Source organism: Somniosus microcephalus, chromosome 7 (assembly GCF_052327205.1).
Source record: "Somniosus microcephalus isolate GS21.2 chromosome 7, FLI_Smic_1.0, whole genome shotgun sequence".
NCBI classification, from domain to species: domain Eukaryota; kingdom Metazoa; phylum Chordata; class Chondrichthyes; order Squaliformes; family Somniosidae; genus Somniosus; species Somniosus microcephalus.
Window position 1 is genome coordinate 276,601,975 of NC_140993.1, and position 18,206 is coordinate 276,620,180.

The 18,206-nt window shown below is 47.8% G+C and overlaps 1 protein-coding gene across 3 annotated transcripts in view; it reads right to left on the reverse strand.

Moving 5' to 3' along the window:
• Positions 1–18,206, reverse strand: part of pdcd6ip (programmed cell death 6 interacting protein) — a 96,347-nt gene that overhangs the window by 62,615 nt on the left and 15,526 nt on the right. The window lies entirely within an intron of this gene.

Below are 18,206 nucleotides of genomic sequence, written 5' to 3' on the forward strand. Positions count from 1 at the left end.
GTATAAATCACTCTGAAGTGCTGCTGATGGGGAAAAAACATGCAGCATCACAAGCTGCTTCCATGGTTGGAGATGAGCCTGTCTTTCAGGTATGTATGTATAGGATAAACAAATGAAGAATGCTTCCAATTTAAAACAATATGACATCATATCGCTTCCAAAACAAAAACACAAACTCAAGGGAAAGTGGGTATTTGCACAGAAAGAAGTGAAGCGTGACAATGGACCTTTTTATTTTAGTTATAACAGCAGCTGCAGCAAAAGGCGAGTTCCGCAGCTCCTCTCAGGGTACAATGAACCACTTACCTACAACCTTGCTGAACAAATTCTTAGCTGCCTTCCCTCCCCCACCCCACCCCCAAGTTAAATTTACCAGTGGACACTATTCGTCAAATCCTTTTTATCAGGATTTCTTCCCTCTGATGGCAAGACTTACTGCAATGTGCCCCAAGTAAGTTTAGTGTCAGCTTGGCTCAGTTAGGAGGCCTCTTCCCTGAATTAGAAGGTAATGCGTTCAAGCCCCACTCCAGAACCGGAGCACATAATCTAGGCTGACACTTCAGTGCAGTAAAAAGGGAGTGCTCAATTGTCAGAGGTGTTGTCTTTCTGGGGAGATATTAAACCAAAGCCCCATTTGCCTACTGAGGTGAACGTAAAAAATCCCATGACAAAAATCAAAGAGCAGCGAGTTTCCCTGGTGGCATGGCCTACCTTCCTTCCTCCTCCAGCACCACTGGAAACACAGATTAACAACACAAGGACTTGGCCAGCCGTAAATTGGCTGTTGTATTGTCCACACAACAGCTACTACACTTTGGGATATCCTGCAGCTGCGAGCTTTCTTTCTTTAGCCGTGAACACAAAATGACAAGATTTTAAAGACAATATTGGAAAATGTAGCTTACTCTCATCAAAATTAATATATACACGGGCATTTGCAAAATGGTAAACACTTTTTGTGTGTCTTAAGAAAAAATATTCCATCCTTCTCTTAAAACAGATCCAACACATCCAAGGATTGAAAACATTACCAAAACACATCTTATATATTTATATAGCGCCTTTAACGTAGTAAAATGTCCCAAGGTGCTTCACAGGAGCGTTATCAGACAATATTTGACATCGAGCCACGTGAGGAGTATTAGGACAGAAAGAGGAGGGTTTTAAGGAGCGTCTTTAAGGAGGAGAGGTTGAGAGGCAGAGAGGTTTAGGCAAGAAATTCCAGAGCGTCGGGCCCAGGCAACAGAAGACACGGCCACCGGTGGTGGAGCGACTGAAATCAGGGATGCCCAAGGAGGGCAGAATTAGAGGAGCGCAGAGATCTTGTGGGTTGTGGGAAATTACAATAATAGGAAGTGGGAGGCCAAGGAGGGATATGAAAACAAGGATGAGAATTTTAAAATTGAGGCATTGCTTAAACAGGAACCAATGTAGGTCAGTGAGTACAGGGGTGATGGGTGAACGGGACTTGGTGCGAGTTAGGACACGGGCAGCAGAGTTTTGGATGGCCAAGTTTACGGAGGGTAGAATGCGAGAGGACGGCCAGGAGTACATGAGAATAGTCAAGTCTAGAGGTGACAAAAGCATTGATGAGGGTTTCAGCAGCAGATGAGCTGAGGCAAGGGTGGAGTCAGGCAATGTTACGGAGGTGGAAACAGGCGGTCTCGGTGATGGCGCGGATATGTGGTTGGAAGCTCACCTCGGGGTCAAATATAACACCAAGGTTGCGAACAGTCTGGTCCAGCCTCAGACAGTTGCCAGGGAGAGGGATGGGGTCAGTGGCTAGGGAACAGAGTTTGTGGCAGGGGTCAAAGACAATGGCTTTGAGCTTCCCAATACTTAGTTGGAGGAAATTTAGGACTGGATGTCAGACAAACAATGACAATTTAGATACAGTGGAGTGGTCGAGAGAGGTGGTGGTGACATTGAGCTGATGTCGTCAGCGTACGTGTGGAAACGGACGCTGTGTTTTTGGATAATGTTGCCGAGGGGCCGCATGTAGATGAGAAATAGGAGGGGGTCAAGGATAGATCCCTGGGGGAACACAAGAGGCAACGATGCTGGAGCGGGAAGAGACGCCATTGCAGGCGATTCTCTGGCTAGGATTACATAAATAAGAATGGAACCAGCCAAGTGCAGTCCTACCCAGCTGGACAACAGTGGAGAGGCATCGGAGGAGGATTTGTGGTCAACCCTGTCTGTTCACAAAATGATTTCAGAAGCGAATGCAGTCCCTTCCATTAAATTGGGAGTCTCTAAGCTTTTAGTCTTCATGGACTACATAGGTGTATACCGTGGAACATCCATTGGTGGGTTCGAATTGAAATCAATTGCCCCATTAATTTGCATAGCTTGAATTGCCATTGCTTCATGCTGTTCCATCATTAGTGGACAAATCCCAAAGATAGCTCTTTTGAAACCTGAGGCTCATAAAATTCAAAGACAAGCCAGCAAACACACAAGTTCAAATAGAATGGAGTTGTCCAGGCTTCAAAGGCTGGGCCTCAGAGGCTACAGTCCAGACAAGCCTGTATTGATTAGACAAAACAAGGCAGCTGATTTCATTCAGTGGAACAAAGTTTTATATTTATAGAAGGGTGATATACCTATCAATTCATCCAATGAAAAGCGACGAGTTAAGAAAGTAACTATAGGTTTTTATTGGCTAAATAACAGAGCCCACCCTCGTGGGTGATCGGATACAACAAGGAGGAATGCCAGCCAGTCGACTACCTTTATACCTGGGCAGGTAGGTGGAGTCATGGGCGGAGTCAGCAGTGGTCAGCCCAGGTATAGCAGCATGACACGAGGCGACCTCGTATAGTGATACAACAGTGTGAACAGTGATAACCATAGAGTAACGATATAACAGTGATAACTACAGTGTAACGATAGTGAACGATAAAAGTGGTTTACCACATTCACCCCTTGTTTAGATTGGAGTCCGGCGGGGTGAAGTGTACTACCAGTTCTGGTATGTCAGTCTGTCCGGAGGCCTCGTAAGCCTTTCTGATCGTCGCAGCGGCGGTGTTGCATTATCCGGTGTTAATGCTGGTGTCTGCGTGGTCGGCGAAGGCTCGTGGGGTTCCGGCATGCCGTCTACCTGGTCTGGAATTGGGGGGGTGGTGGGGGGGGGGGGGGTGAAGGTGGTGTCTCCGGAGTGCCCGAGGGTGCGAGGTCTCGTAAGGAAACTGTGTCCTCCCGCCAGTCTGGGTATGCCACATAGGCGTACTGGGGGTTGGCGTGCAGGAGGTCCACCCTCTCGACCAGGGGGTCCGTTTTATGGGCCCTCACGTGCTTTCGCAGCAAGACGGGCCCCGGAGAGGTCAGCCAGGTTGGTAGCGTGGTTCCCGTAGTCGACTTCCTGGGGAAAACAAACATTCGTTCATGGGGGGTGGCGTTGATGGCAGTGCAAAGTAGTGACCGGGTGGAATGCAGCGCTGCCGGGAGGACTTCCTGCCAGCGGGAGGTTGGGAGGCCCTTAGACTTTAAGGCTAAGAGGACGGCCTTCCCTACCGTCGCATTCTCTCTTTCTACCTGGCCGTTCCCTCGGGGGTTGTAGCTGGTGGTCCTGCTTGCAGCAATACCTCTCGCTAGTAGGAACTGACGGAGTTCCTCGCTCATGAAGGAGGAGCCCCGGTCACTATGTATATAGTTTGGGAACCCGAACAAGGCGAAGAGGTCGTTCAGGCATTTAATGACCGTGGTACTGGTCATGTCTGGGCAGGGGAAGGCAAAGGGGAAGCGGGAGTACTCATCAACAATGTTGAGGAAGTACACATTACGGTCAGAGGACGGGAGGGGCCCCTTAAAGTCGATGCTCAGGCGCTCGAAGGGGCGGGTGGCCTTGATCAGGCTTGCTCTGTCCGGCCTAAAGAAGTGCGGTTTGCACTCGGCACAGGTCTGGCAGTTCCTGGTCATGGTCCTGACCTCCTCGATGGAGTAGGGCAGGTTGCGGGCCTTAATGAAGTGGTAAAGTCTGGTGACCCCGGGGTGGCAGAGGTCGTTGTGGAGGGTCTGAAGTCTATCACTTTGCGCGCTGGCGCATGTAATTCGTGACAGAGCATCGGGGGGTTCATTCAGCTTACCTGGCCGGTACAAGATATCATAATCGTAGGTGGAGAGCTCGATTCTCCACCTCAAGATCTTGTCATTCTTGATTTTGCCCCTCAGCTTGTTATTAAACATAAAAGCGACCGAACGTTGGTCGGTAAGGAGGGTAAATCGTTTGCCTGCCAGGTAGTGCCTCCAGCGTCGTACCGCCTCCACAATCGCCTGGGCCTCCTTCTCGACCGACGAGTGTCGGATCTCAGGGCCCTGTAGAGTCCTTGAGAAGAAGGCCACCGGTCTCCCCTCCTGGTTAAGGGTGGCGGCTAGGGCGAAGTCGGATGCATCGCTCTCGACTTGGAAGGGGATGGACTCATCCACTGCGTGCATAGTGGCCTTGGCAATGTCTCCCTTAATGAGGGAGAAGGCTGCGCACGCTTCCTCCGTAAGGGGGAAGGATGTGGACTTCATGAGGGGTCTGGCTTTGTCCACATAATTGGGCACCCATTGGGCATAGTAGGCGAAGAGCCCCAGGGTTCTCTTCAGTGCCTTTGGACAGTGGGGGAGGGGTAGCTCCATGAGGGGGCGCATTCTTTCGAGGTCGGGGCCGATGACTCCGTTCTCTACTACACAGCCGAGGATGGCAAGGCGCGAGGTGTTAAACACACATTTATCCTTATTGTAGGTGAGGTTCAGCCGTTGGGCCGTACGGAGGAATCTCTCCAGATTAACATCGTGGTCCTGCCGGTCGCGGCCGCAGATGGTGACGTTATCTAGATAGGGGAACGTGGCGTGCAGCCCGTTCTGGTCAACCATCCGGTCCATCTCCCTTTGGAAGACCGAAACCCCGTTGGTGACGCCGAAGGGAACCCTAAGGAAGTGGTAGAGGCGGCCGTTCGCCTCGAAGGCTGTATACTGGCGGTCCTCAGGGCGGATAGGGAGTTGGTAATAGGCCGACTTAAGGTCGATGGTGGAGAATACCCGGTACTGCGCAATCTGATTGACCATATCAGATATGCGGGGAAGGGGTATGCGTCCAGCTGGGTGTACCTGTTTATGGTCTGGCTGTAGTCGATGACCAGGCGGTTTTTATTGCCGGTCTTAACGACCACGACCTGGGCACGCCAGGGGCTGGTGCTCCCCTCGATGATGCCCTCCTTCAGGAGACGCTGCACCTCCGAGCTAATGAAAGCTCTGTCCCCGGTGCTGTACCGCCTGCTCTTGGTAGCGATGGGTTTGCAGTCGGGGGTGAGGTTAGCGAACAGGGAAGGTGGCGGGACCTTGAGGGTGGATAGGCCGCAGGTGTTACGCGGTGGGCGGTTTAAAATCTGCTGGTTGTCGACTGTGAGTGGGGGGAGGGGTCCGCCGTATGCTAACGTGACGCTTTGGAGGTGGGATTGGAAGTCTAGGCCTAGTAGGACGGCAGCACATAGCTGGGGCAGGACGAGGAGTTTAAAATTTTTATACTCCGTACCCTTGACCGACAGGGTCACAACACAGTAGCCGCTGATGTCTGTGGCGTGTGACCTCGATGCCATCGAGATCCGGTTGCGCGTTGGCAGGACAGGGAGGGAGTAGTGGCTCACCGTGTCTGGGTGGATGAAGCTCTCCGTGCTTCCGCTGTCGAACAGGCAGGTCGTGGCGTGGCCGTTTACTTTGATGTCCATCATCGACTTGGACAGGTGATGCGGGCAGGCCTGGTCCAGTGTGACGGAGGCTAGTGTATAGCTGAGCGAGTTGTAGTCTGCGGTTGAGGCGGTAGTCGGGTCTAGAGGCACGGTGGCGGTCGGGCGTGGCGGGTAAAATGGCGTCTCCCACGAGGTTGGACAAAATGGCGGAGAAGATGGCTGCCCCCATAACTCACGAGGCACTGCTGGTGTCGGTTGCCTGTATCAAAGATGGCCGCCCCATGACTCACATGTGGGGATGCTGGCCTCTGTTGCCTTGAAGGAAGATGGCCGCCCCCACAGCTTGCATGAGGCACTGCTGGCCTCTGATGATCCACCTCTGCAGGCCTTAGCGAAGTGGCCTTTCTTCATGCAGTTTGAGCAGGTAGAGTTCCTGGCTGGGCAGCGCGACCTCGGGTGTTTCGCCTGGCCGCAGAAGAAGCAGCCGGCGGCCCGATCGCGGGGGTCCGATGTCGGAGCCGGTACCGGGGGTGGCGGTCTCGATCGGGTCCGGGACGCCGACGCGGAGGTAGGTCCCAGGGGGGTTGCTGCGGGGGGTATCGCGGTCGGGGTCGGTCCCAAGTCCCAGGGTCGCGAGTTACAGTACCTTGAGTATGCCTCGAGGTCCCGATGGGCCACCTCTAGAGAGAGAGCGAGGGCTGCAGCTTTGTCCAGGTCGAGGTCCCTTGCTTCCAGTAGTCTTTGCCGTGAGTAGTCGGACCGCAGGCCTTTCACGAAGGCATCACGGACATTGTCTTCAGTATTTTCTGCCGCCGTTACCGCTTTAAAGTTACAGTCTCTGCCGAGTGCTTGTAGCACCCGTAAAAATTCCTCCACGGGCTCTCCTGGCTGTTGCGGGCGGGATCTTAGGAGGTGTCTGGCATACATGGAATTTACCGGGGTTTGGTACTGTCTTTTCAGCCGGTTGATGGCGTCCTCGTATGTTTTAAGGTCCCGGATGAGTGCGAATACTTTAGGGCTCACTTGGGCGTTCAGAACTCTTAGCATGGATTTCTGAGGCACGCCGGATTCTCCCAGGTAGGCTTCGAAGCAGCTCAGCCAGTGTTCGAAGTCGAGGGCTGAGTTTGCTGCCTGTGGGTTTAGATCCAGGTACGGTGGTCTGAGGGCTCGCAGCCAGGCCGGCTGCTGTGGCTGTTGTAGCTGGGCGTCTGGCTGGTCGCTTGGCTGGTCGTTTGACTGCTCAGGTGTCGACATTTTAAAATTTAGCCAATAAAATTGATATACCTATCAATTCATCCAATGAAAAGCGACGAGTTAAGAAAGTAACTATAGGTTTTTATTGGCTAAATAACAGAGCCCACCCTCGTGGGTGATCGGATACAACAAGGAGGAATGCCAACCAGTCGACTACCTTTATACCTGGGCAGGTAGGTGGAGTCATGGGCGGAGTCAGCAGTGGTCAGCCCAGGTATAGCAGCATGACAAGAGGCGACCTCGTATAGTGATACAACAGTGTGAACAGTGATAACCATAGAGTAACGATATAACAGTGATAACTATAGTGTAACGATAGTGAACGATAAAAGTGGTTTACCACAAAGGGCAATAATTATTAATTACATGAAATTATCTCTCATATTTGCAACAGATTATATTTCATACTGCTGAATTAACAACTCAACTACTTCTCTGGGAACCATTGAACCCCCCCACCTGGAGCCACAGCTACTCGCATAGCTTTAGTATTTCAGAAGTTTCTTCTACTCTAGCAAAAGCAAAGACTTCCATTAAAAAAAGTATAGAATAATTTGCAAAATATGAAAAACATAGGGTACATAACAACATAAGAAGTTGTTAAACAAGATATTCATACCAAAAGTAAAGGATGCCATCATGCTGAATAATGTTCTGAGCAACAACTACATATGGGGTAGAGTGGGCAGGAGAATAAGTGAATGAGAACCAAATTCACATGCATGAGCAAAATCCAGTATGAACTGGAACGAGACAAAGCGGCCGAGAGTTTCTGCTATTTAAATCGACCAAATCAGTGCAAGGGCACAGAATGTACTCTGGGTAGAGGACGTCAATGTCCATCACCAAGAGTGGCTCGGTAGCACCACTACTGACCGAGCAGGCCTAGTCCTGAAGGACATAACTGCCAGTCTGGGCCTGCGACACGTGGCGAGAGAACCAACACAAGGGAAAAACCTACTTGACCTCGTCCTCACCAATCTACCTGTCGCAGATGCATCTGTCCATGATAGCATTGGTAGCAGTGACCACCGCACAGTCATTGTGGCGATGAAATTCCATCTTCACACTGAGGACACCCTCCATCGTGTTGTGTGGCACGACCACCGTGCTAAATGGGATAGAATCAGAACAAATCTAGCAGCTCAAAACTGGACATCCATGAGGCACGGAGGGCCATCAGCAGCAGCAGAATTGTATTCCACCACAATCTGTAATATCATGGCACCGGCATATCCCTCACTCTACCATTACCATCAAGCCAGGGGACCAACCCTGGTTCAATGGGGAGTGTGGAAGAGCATGCCAGGAGCAGCACCGGGTGTACCTAAAAATGAGCTGCCAACCTGGGGAAGCTGTAACACAGGACTACATTCATGCTAAACAGCAGAAGCAGCATGCTATAGACAGAGCTAAGCAATCTCACAATCAACGGATCAGATCAAAGCTCTGCAGTCCTGCCACATCCAGTCGTGAATGGTGGTGGACCATTAAACAACTAACGGGAGGAGGGGACTCCATGAACATCCCCATCCTCAATGATGGTGGAGCCCAGCACGTGAGTGCAAAAGACAAGGCGGAAGCATTTGCAACCATCTTCAGCCAGAAGTGTCGAGTGGATGATTTAAAGCGGCCTCCTCCCGAGGTCCCCACCATCACAGAAGCCAGTCTTCAGCCAAGTCGATTCACTCCACGTGATAACAAGAAACAGCTGAGTGCACTGGATACAGCAAAGGCTATGGGCCCCGACAACATCCCGGCTATAGTGAAGACTTGGGCTTCAGAACTAACCGCGCCTCTAGCCAAGCTGTTCCAGTACAGCTAAAACACTGGCATCTATCCGACAATATAGAAAAAACTGCCCAGGTATGTCCTGTCCACAAAAAGCAGGACAAATCCAATCCTTCCAATTACCGCCCCATCAGTCTACTCACAATCATCAGCAAAGTGATGGAAGGTGTCGTTGACAATGCCATCAAGTGGCACTGACTCACCAACAACCTGCTCACGGATACCCAGTTTGGGTTCCACCAAGCCCACTCTCCAGACCTCATTACAGCCATGGTCCAAACATGGACAAAAGAGCTGAATTCCAGAGGCGAGGTGAGAATGACTGCCCTTGACATCAAGGTAGCATTTGACCAAGTGTGGCATCAAGGAGCCCTAGTAAAACTGAAGTCAATGGGAATCAGGGGAAAACGCTCCACTGGCTGGAGTCATACCTAGCACAAAGGAAGATGGTTGTGGTGGTTGGAGGTCAATCATCACAGCCCCAGGACATCGCTGCAAGAGTTCCTCAGGGCAGTGTCCTAGGCCCAACCATCTTCAGTTGCTTCATCAATGACCTTCCCTCCATCATAAGGTCAGAAGTGGGGATGTTCGCTGATGACTGCAGTGTTCAGTGCCATTCGCAACTCCTCAGATAATGAAGCAGTTCATGCCCGCATGCAGCAAGACCTGGATGACATTCAGGCTTGGGCTGATAAGTGGCAAGTAACATTCGCACCACATAAGTGCCAGGCAATGACTATCTACAACAAGCGACAGTCTAACAAGAGAAACAGAAAAATAGGAGCAGGAGTCAGCCATTCAGAACTTTGAGCCTGCACCACCATTCAACATGATCATGGCTGATCCTCTATCTCAATACCATATTCCCGCTCTCTCCCCATACCCCTTGATGCCTTTTGTGTCTAAAAATCTATCTATCTCCTTCTTAAATATATTCAGTGACTTGGCCTCCACAGCCTTCCGTAGTAGAGAATTCCACAGGTTCACCACCCTCCGAGTGAAGAAATTTCTCCTCATCTCAGTCCTAAATGTCCTACCCCTTATCCTGAGACTGTGACCCGTCGTTCTAGAACCTCCAGCCAGGGGAAACATCCTCCCTGCATCCAGTCTGTCCAGCCCTGTCAGAATTTTATATGTTTCAATGAGATCCCCTCTCATTCTTCTAAACTCGAGTGAATACAGACCTAGTCGACCCAATCCCTCCTCATACGACAGTCTTGCCATCCCAGGAATCAGTCTGGTGAACCTTTGCTGCACTCCCTCTATGGCAAGTATATCCTTTCTTAGGTAAGGAGACCAAAACTGCACACAGTACTCCAGGTGTGGTCTCACCAAGGCCCTGTATAACTGTAGTAAGACATCCTTGCTCCTGTACTCAAATCCTCTTGCAATGAAGGCCAACATACCATTTGCCTTCCTAACTGCTTGCTGCACCTGCATGTTTGCTTTCAGTGACTGGTGTACAAGGACACCCAGGTCCCTCTGTACATCAACATTTCCCAATCTATCACCATTTAAATAATACTCTGCCTTTCTGTTTTTCCTACCGAAGTGGGTAACTTCACATTTATCCACGTTATACTGCATCTGCCATGTATTTGCCCACTCACTCAACTTGCCCAAATCGCCTTGAAGCCTCTTTGCATCCTCCTCACAATTCACAATCCCACCTAGTTTCATGTCGTCAGCAAACTTGGAAATATTACATTTGGTTCCCTCATCCAAATCATTGATATATATAGTGAATAGCTGGGGCCCAAGCACTGATCCCTGCGGTACCCTAGTCACCGCCTGCCAATCCGAAAAAGACCCATTTATTCCTACTCTCTGTTTCCTGTCTGTTAACCAATTTTCAATCCATGCCAGTATATTACCCCGATCCCATGTGCTTTAATTTTGCACACTAACCTCTTATGTGGGACTTTATCAAAGGCCTCCTGAAAATCCAAATACACCACATCCACTGGTTCTCCTTATCTATTCTACCAGTTACAGCCTCAAAAAACACCAGTAGGTTTGTCAAACACGATTTCCCTTTCATAAATCCATGTTGACTTCGTCTAACCCCATTGATATTTTCTAAGTGTCCTGTTATCACATCCTTTATAATACACTAGCATTTTCCCTACTACTGATGTTAGGCTAACCGGTCTGTAGTTCCTGGTTTTCTCTCTCCCTCCTTTTTTAAATAGTGGGGTTACATTTGCCACCCTCCAATCTGCAGGAACTGTTCCATAATCTATAGAATTTTGGAAGATGACAACCAATGCATCCACTATTTCCATGGCTACCTCTTTTAGTACTCTGGGATGCAGATTATCAGGTCCTGGGGATTTATCAGCTTTCAGTCCCATTAATTTCTCCAGCACTATTTTTTTTTTTACTAATACTAATTTCCTTTAATTACTCCTTCTCACTAGACCCTTGGTTCCTTAGCATTTCTGGAAAGTTATTTGGTTCCGTTTTCACGGAAGAGGACACAAAGTATTTGTTTAATTGCTCTGCTATTTCCTTGTTCCCCATTATAAATTCTCCCGTTTCTGACTAATCATTTTCTTTTAACATACTTGTTTACATAACCATCACCCCTTGACATTCAATGGCATTACCATCACTGAATCCCCCACCATCAACATCCTGGGGGTCACCATTGACAGAAACTTAACTGGACCACAGCCACAGTGTGGCAACAAGAGGTCAGAGGCTGGGTATTCTGTAGCGAGTGTCTCACCTCCTGACTCCCCAAAGCCTTTCCACCATCTACAAGGCACCAGTCAGGAGTGTGATGGAGTACTCTCCACTTGCCTGGATGAGTGCAGCTCCAACAACACTCAAGAAGCTCGACACCATCGACAAAGCAGCCCGTTTGATTGGCACTCCATTAAAACATTCACTCCCTCCACCACCGGCGTACCGTGGCTGCAGTGTGTACCATCTACAAGATGCACTGCAGCACCTCCCAAACCCGCGACCTCTACCACCTAAAAGGACAAGGGCAGCAGGCGCATGGGAACACCATTACGTGCAAACTCCCCTCCAAGTCAGACACCATCCTGACTTGGAAATGTATCGCCATTCTTTCATCGTCGCTGGATCAAAATCCTGGAACTCCCTCCCTAACAGCACTGTGGGAGTACCTTCACCACACAGACTGCAGCGGTTCAAGAAGGTGGTTCACCACCACCTTCTCAAGGGCAATTAGGGATGGGCAGTAAATGCTGGCCTTGCCAGCGACGCCCACGTCCCATGAACGAATAAAAAGGACCAGGAACTGTGCAGCGATCTTCCTCTTCTGTATGACTCAAGTTACTCACTGGATAAACTCGCAGCCCTTAGGTGGGGCAAGTTTCACTCATGCCAACATGGAATTAGCTGAGAAACTTACTACATTTGTGATGATATATCTTTGGGTGATAGTTGAAAAGGTCCTGAACTTTTGGTTTGTTTCAAGCTAGGTAAGGAGAGGGCAACAGTAGGCCAATTATAGAAAAGAAATGCGCCGAGCTCAGCTGACTATTTCACTTAGTAAACCCGCATTCTGTGCTGGAAAGGGAACTACACAAGAGGACACACCAGGAGCAGCGCTGGTAAGTTTTGAAAGCAACACCAATTTCCCAAAGACCATTCATTAGTTCTCGGACATAAAAGTCAGTGGACTTAGTATTCTGGAGAATAAAAGACTGAACCAGCAGCAGCTCTTTGCTCTGGAAAGAGCAGACCAAAGGGGTTGCCTGATAGAGGTCTGTAAAATTATGAAGGGGCTTGATAGGGTAGACGTAGAGAAGATGTTTCCACATGTGAGGAGGTCCAAAACTAGGGCCATAAATACAAGATAGTCACAAATAAATCCAATAAGGAATTAAGGAGAAACTTCTTTCCTGAAGAGTGGTGAGAATTAGGAACTTGTTCCCACATGGAATGGTTGAGGCGACGAGCATAGATGCATTTAAGGGGAAGCTGAATAAGTAGATGAGGGAGAAAGGAATAGAAGGATATGTTGTACAGTGAGATGAATTAGGGTGGGAGGAGGCTCGTGTGGAGCATAAACATCAACATAGACCTGTTGTGCCGAATGGTCTATTTCCGTGCTGTAAAATTCTATGCAATTCAATTCTATGTACGTTAAATAAAAAACTGATCAATGAATGAAACAGCAGTTAGTTTTAGTTGATTAAATATTATGTACAGGAAACTGTGTTATATCCGGCACCGACGGGACCAAGCCGTTGCCGATCTATCAAAACTGCCGGACATACAAAGTTAATGTTGAAGCATACGGAGGTTTTCATCTCCGTATCTGACAACAAACACCGTTGCTTAGCAACAGCTTGTAAACAGTCGGCCCGTACCTTGGAAGCGTCTCTGTAACTTAGCAACAGCTTCCGAGAGACTTTCCAGAGCCCGACTGTTGAAAACAAAGCCACGAGAAGAAAAACAACAAAACGGCTCCTGATTTCTGCTGGTAGATCGAGGTTTCCGGACATACAACCTCCGGATAAACCAAAGTTTCCTGTACACTGAAGCTGTTTAAGAACTAATGCCTGTAGATGCCTAGAGGATTTTTTTCCTGTCCTACTGCATTCCCATTCTTGAGAGTACAATCAAGGACGTAGTACATAAAGGGTAACATCTGTTTAAGCACGGAGAGCACTACTTTTAAATGGGATACTGAATTATCGTGACATCTTTCTGCCATCACTTCATCTTGTAGGTCAGTATTATTTTCTTTCCTTGAGATTCTCAGCCAGCCCCTCCTCTGCCTCTGATGAAGCAACTTTGTAGATAGCCACTAAGCACGTAACTCTTACATTGCACGGCAACACTATTATACAATACTATGGGTGGGGCTTGATTCTTCCTCCTTTTGGGAACTACTTTCCCCTATGGCATGGCCAATGCAGAAATGCACAATGGGGAGAACTGCAAGGTGCAAACCCATATTCTATACAATGCTGACAACACATTCAACTACAGGAAACTTTGGTTTATCCGGAGATTAACTGTCCGGAATGCTCGAGCCACCGGCAAAATTCAGGAGTCGGTTCAGTAAGTTTTTTTTCTTTTCGTTGCTTTTTTTTCCCCCACCAGTCAGGCTCTGCAAGGTCTAGCTAAAGCTGTTGCTTAGCTACAGAGACGCTTGCAAGCTACGGCCGACTGTTTAGAAGCTGTTGCTAAGCAACAGGGTTTGTTGCTAGATACGGAGCTCAAAAGCTTCCGTATGTTTTAACATTAGCGCTGGTTTGTCCAGCAGCTTTGATGGGACGGCAACAGCTCGGTCCCGTCGGTGCCGGATAGCACAAAGTTTCCTGTACCTCCACTGGCAAAGTTCTTTTGTTACAAAAGACTATGTAAATTAATGAAATAGACGGTGTTCTAAATATATAAATGCACTAGTGTTTTTGGGAAGTCCACAGATTGTGAAACAACATTTGCAGTCATCCTTAAACCCATGATATGCCCTCAACTTCAGACAACTGTAAAGTGGTGGAATTTCATTCAATTTTCTGAACCAGCCACGACAGCTTAAACCGTGTAATCTTCATTATGTGAGCACATCACTGCGAGAGGAGTTGTTAATGTGATTGTTTCTCCCTTTAGCATAATTATGCTGGGTTCAACTGAATAAACATATTCCAGGACTGGCCAGATTTTGCTGGAGAAAAGGTGTGCAAACAATGGCCATTCAGAGTTCAACTGATGTGAATCGTCCAGGACTGACCAGGCATCTCGAGAGTCGCGGTTTCCTCGACTGTGACCACATGCAGCCCTCAAGACTTAGCAATGGGATATTGAATTATTGTGACATCTTTCTGTTATCACTTCATCTTACAGGTCAGTGTTATTTTCTTTCCTTGAGATACTCAGCCAGCCTCCCTAGCCCCTGATGAAGCAATTTTGTAGATAACCAACACCAAGCAACTATTTGCACTTACAGTTCTTACTTGGTTAGCGTTGAGAGACAATGGAGGTGCCATTACACTACTCGGTGTATTCTATAGGCCGCCAACGAGTGGGAAGGATACAGAGGAGCAAATTTGCAGGGAAATTAAAGAGGTGCAAGAACTATAGAGTAGTGATAAAGGGAGAATTCAACTGTCCAAATATAGATTGAGATAGTAATAGTGTAAAGGGCAGAGAGGGGGGGGGGGGGGGGGAGGAAAGAGTTTTTGAAATGTGTTCAGGAGAACTTTCTTGATCAGTACATTTCCGGCCCAATGAGGAGGAGGCATTGCTGGATCTGGTTCTGAGGAACAAGGTGGGTCAAGTGGAGCAAGTGTCAGTACGGGAACAGTGATCATAGTATCATAAGGTTTAGACTAGCTATGGTCAAGGTCAGGCAGCAATCTAGAGTAAAAATACTTAATTGGAGGAAAGCCAATTTCAGTGAGTTGAGAACGGATCTGGCCCGGGTAAATTGGAATCAAAGATTGGCAGGCTAAACTGTAATTGAACAATGATTCGGGTACAGTCAAGGTACATTCCCACGAGGGGGAAAGGTAGGGCAACCAAAGCCAGAGCTCCCTGGATGACGAAAGAGAGAGAGAGATGAAGCAGAGAAAGGGGGCATATGACATATCAAGTTGAGAATACAAGTGAGAACCAGGCTGATATAGAAAGTTCAGAGGGGAAGTGAAAAAGGAAGCAAGAGGGGCAAAGAGAGAGTATGAGAATAGATTGGCGGCTAACATAAAAGGGAATCCAGAAGTCATCTATAAGCATACAAATAGTAAATGGGTAGTAAGAGGAGGGGTGGGGCATATTAGGGACCAAAATGGAGATCTACGCATGGGGGCAAGGGGCATGGCTGAGGTACTAAACAAGTACTTTGCATCTGTCTTTACCAAGGAAGATGCTGCCAACGTCATAGTGAAAGAGGAGGTAGTGGAGATACAGGATGGGATAAAAATTGATAAGGAGGAGGTACTAGAAAGGCTGGCTGTGCTTAAAGTAGATAAGTCTCGAGGACCGGATGGGATGCATCCTAGGATGCTGAGGGAAGTAAAGGTGGAAATTGCAGAGGTACTGGCCATAATCTTCTAATCTTCCTTTGATATGGGGGGGTGGTTCCAGAGGACTGGAGAAATGCAAATGTTACACCCTTGTTCAAAAAAGGGTGCAAGGATAAACCCAGTAACTACAGGCCACTTTAACCTCGGTAGTGGGGAAGCTTTAAGAAACGATAATCTGGGACAAAGTTAACAGTCACTTGGACAAGTGTGGATTAATTAAGGAATGCCAGCATGGATTTGTTAAAGGCAAATCATGTTTAACTAACTTGATCAAGTTTTTTGATGAGGTAACAGAGAGGGTTGATGAGGGCAATGCAGTTGACGTGGTATACATGGATTTCCAAAAGACGTTTGATAAAGTGCCACAGAATAGGCTTGCCAGCAAAGTTGAAGCCCATGGAATAAAAGGGACAGTGGCAGCATGGATACGAAATTGGCTTAGTGACAGGAAACAGAGAGGAGAGGTGAGCAGTTGTTTTTCGGACTGGAGGAAGGTACACAGTGGTGTTCCCAAGCGGTCGGTTCTAGGACCATTGCTTTTCTTGATATATATTAATAAAAATGACTTGGAAGTACATGACACAAAACTTGGAAATATAGTGAACAGTCAGGAGGATAGTGATAGACTTCAAGACGACAGACAGGCTGGTGGAATGGGCGGACACGTGGCAGATGAAATTTAACACGGAAAAGTGCGAAGTGATACATTTTAGTACGAAGAATGAGGAGAGGCAATATAAACTAAAAGGGTACAATTCTAAAGAGGGTGCATGAACAGAGAGACCTGGCAGTATATGTGCACAAATCGTTGAAGGTGGCAGGGCAGGTTGAGAAAGCGGTTAAAAAAGCATACAGGATCCTGGGCTTCATAAATAGAGGCATAGAGTAGAAAAGCAAGGACGTTATGATTTACCTGTATAAAACACTAGTTCAGCCTCAACTTGAGTACTGTGTTCAATTCTGGGCACCACACTTTAGGAAGGATGTGAAGAGCTTAGAGAGGGTGCAGAAAAGATTTACAAGAATGGTTCCAGGGATGAGGGACTTCAGTTATGTGGAGACTGGAGAAGCTGGGGTTGTTCTCCTTAGAGCAGAGAAGGTTGAGAGGAGATTTGATAGAGGTGTTCAAAATCATGAGGGGTCTGGACAGAGTAGATAAAAGAGAAACTGTTCCCATTGGTGGAAGGGTGGCGAACCAGAGGACACAGATTTAAGGTGATTGGCAGAAGAACCAAAGGCGACGCAAGGAAAACATTTTTACACAGCGAGTGGTTAGGATCTGGAATTCACTGCCTGAAAGGTTGGCGGAGGCAGATTCAATTGTGGCTTTCAAAAAGGAATTGGATAAGTAACCGAAAGAAAAACATTTGCAGGGCTACGGGGAAAGGGCAGGGGAGTGGAGCTAGCTGAAATGCTCTTGTAGGGAGCAGGCACAGTCTCGATGGCTGAACGGTCTCCTTCTGTGCTGTAACCATTCTCTGATTCTACTTGTGAGTTCATCTAATATAAATTTCATAGGCCTGGAGGTTTGCAACAGGTTGCCTGATAAGAACATAAAAAATAGAATGAGTAGGCCATACAGCCCCTCGTGCCCATTCAATAAGATCATGCCTGATCTTCTACCTCAACTCCACTTTCCTGCCCACCAACACAAGACCAGGATCCACAAAATGCTCTCAATACTGAACTCAGTGGTGCAAATTAACATTCGGCTAACTTTGCTGCATGTACCCAAGAAAAGGTTCAATAGTCTGGAAAATTGGCCATATCTCCCAGCCAATAACCTTAATGCTTTAGGATCACAGGAAGGAATGTGTACAACGTGCATATACTCAAATTTTAAACTGACACCTTTTCCTGATTAAAATGTTTGACTGTATTCCTACAAAATAAAAACAAAAGATAATGGCCATCTAATGTGAAATGTTAACACCCAAGGACAACCAGAGCAACAGGAACGTACAAAATAAATTCTTAACATGGTTGACAGCAAAGGCCTTCGATAGGAACTGGACACCTACATCCATCCTTAAAACAGAACCAGTGTGAAGGAGATAATGCCACCATCTTCTGCATAATGACTCTTTCCAGCAACCAGAGAAAAAAAAAAACTTGCATTTCTATAGCGCCTTTCATGACCTTGGAACATCCTAAAGCGCTTCACAGCCAATGAATTACTTTTGAAGTGTAGTTACTGTTGCACTGTAGGCCAATGCAGCAGCTAATCTGCAAATAGCAAGGACCCACAAAACAGCAATGAGATAAGTGGCCAGGTAATCTGTTTTAGTGATGCTTGTCGAGCAAGAATTGTTGGCCAAGGACCTCGGCGAACTCTCCTACTCCTCTCCGAATAGTGCAAAGGGGGGGGAGCGAAGACGGGGTCCGCTACAGCAGGTGGACAATACAGAATAGACTAGTTTGGTGCAGACTTTACTGGCCAAGCAAAGGGATGAACAGGACTTGACAGATCAATCCA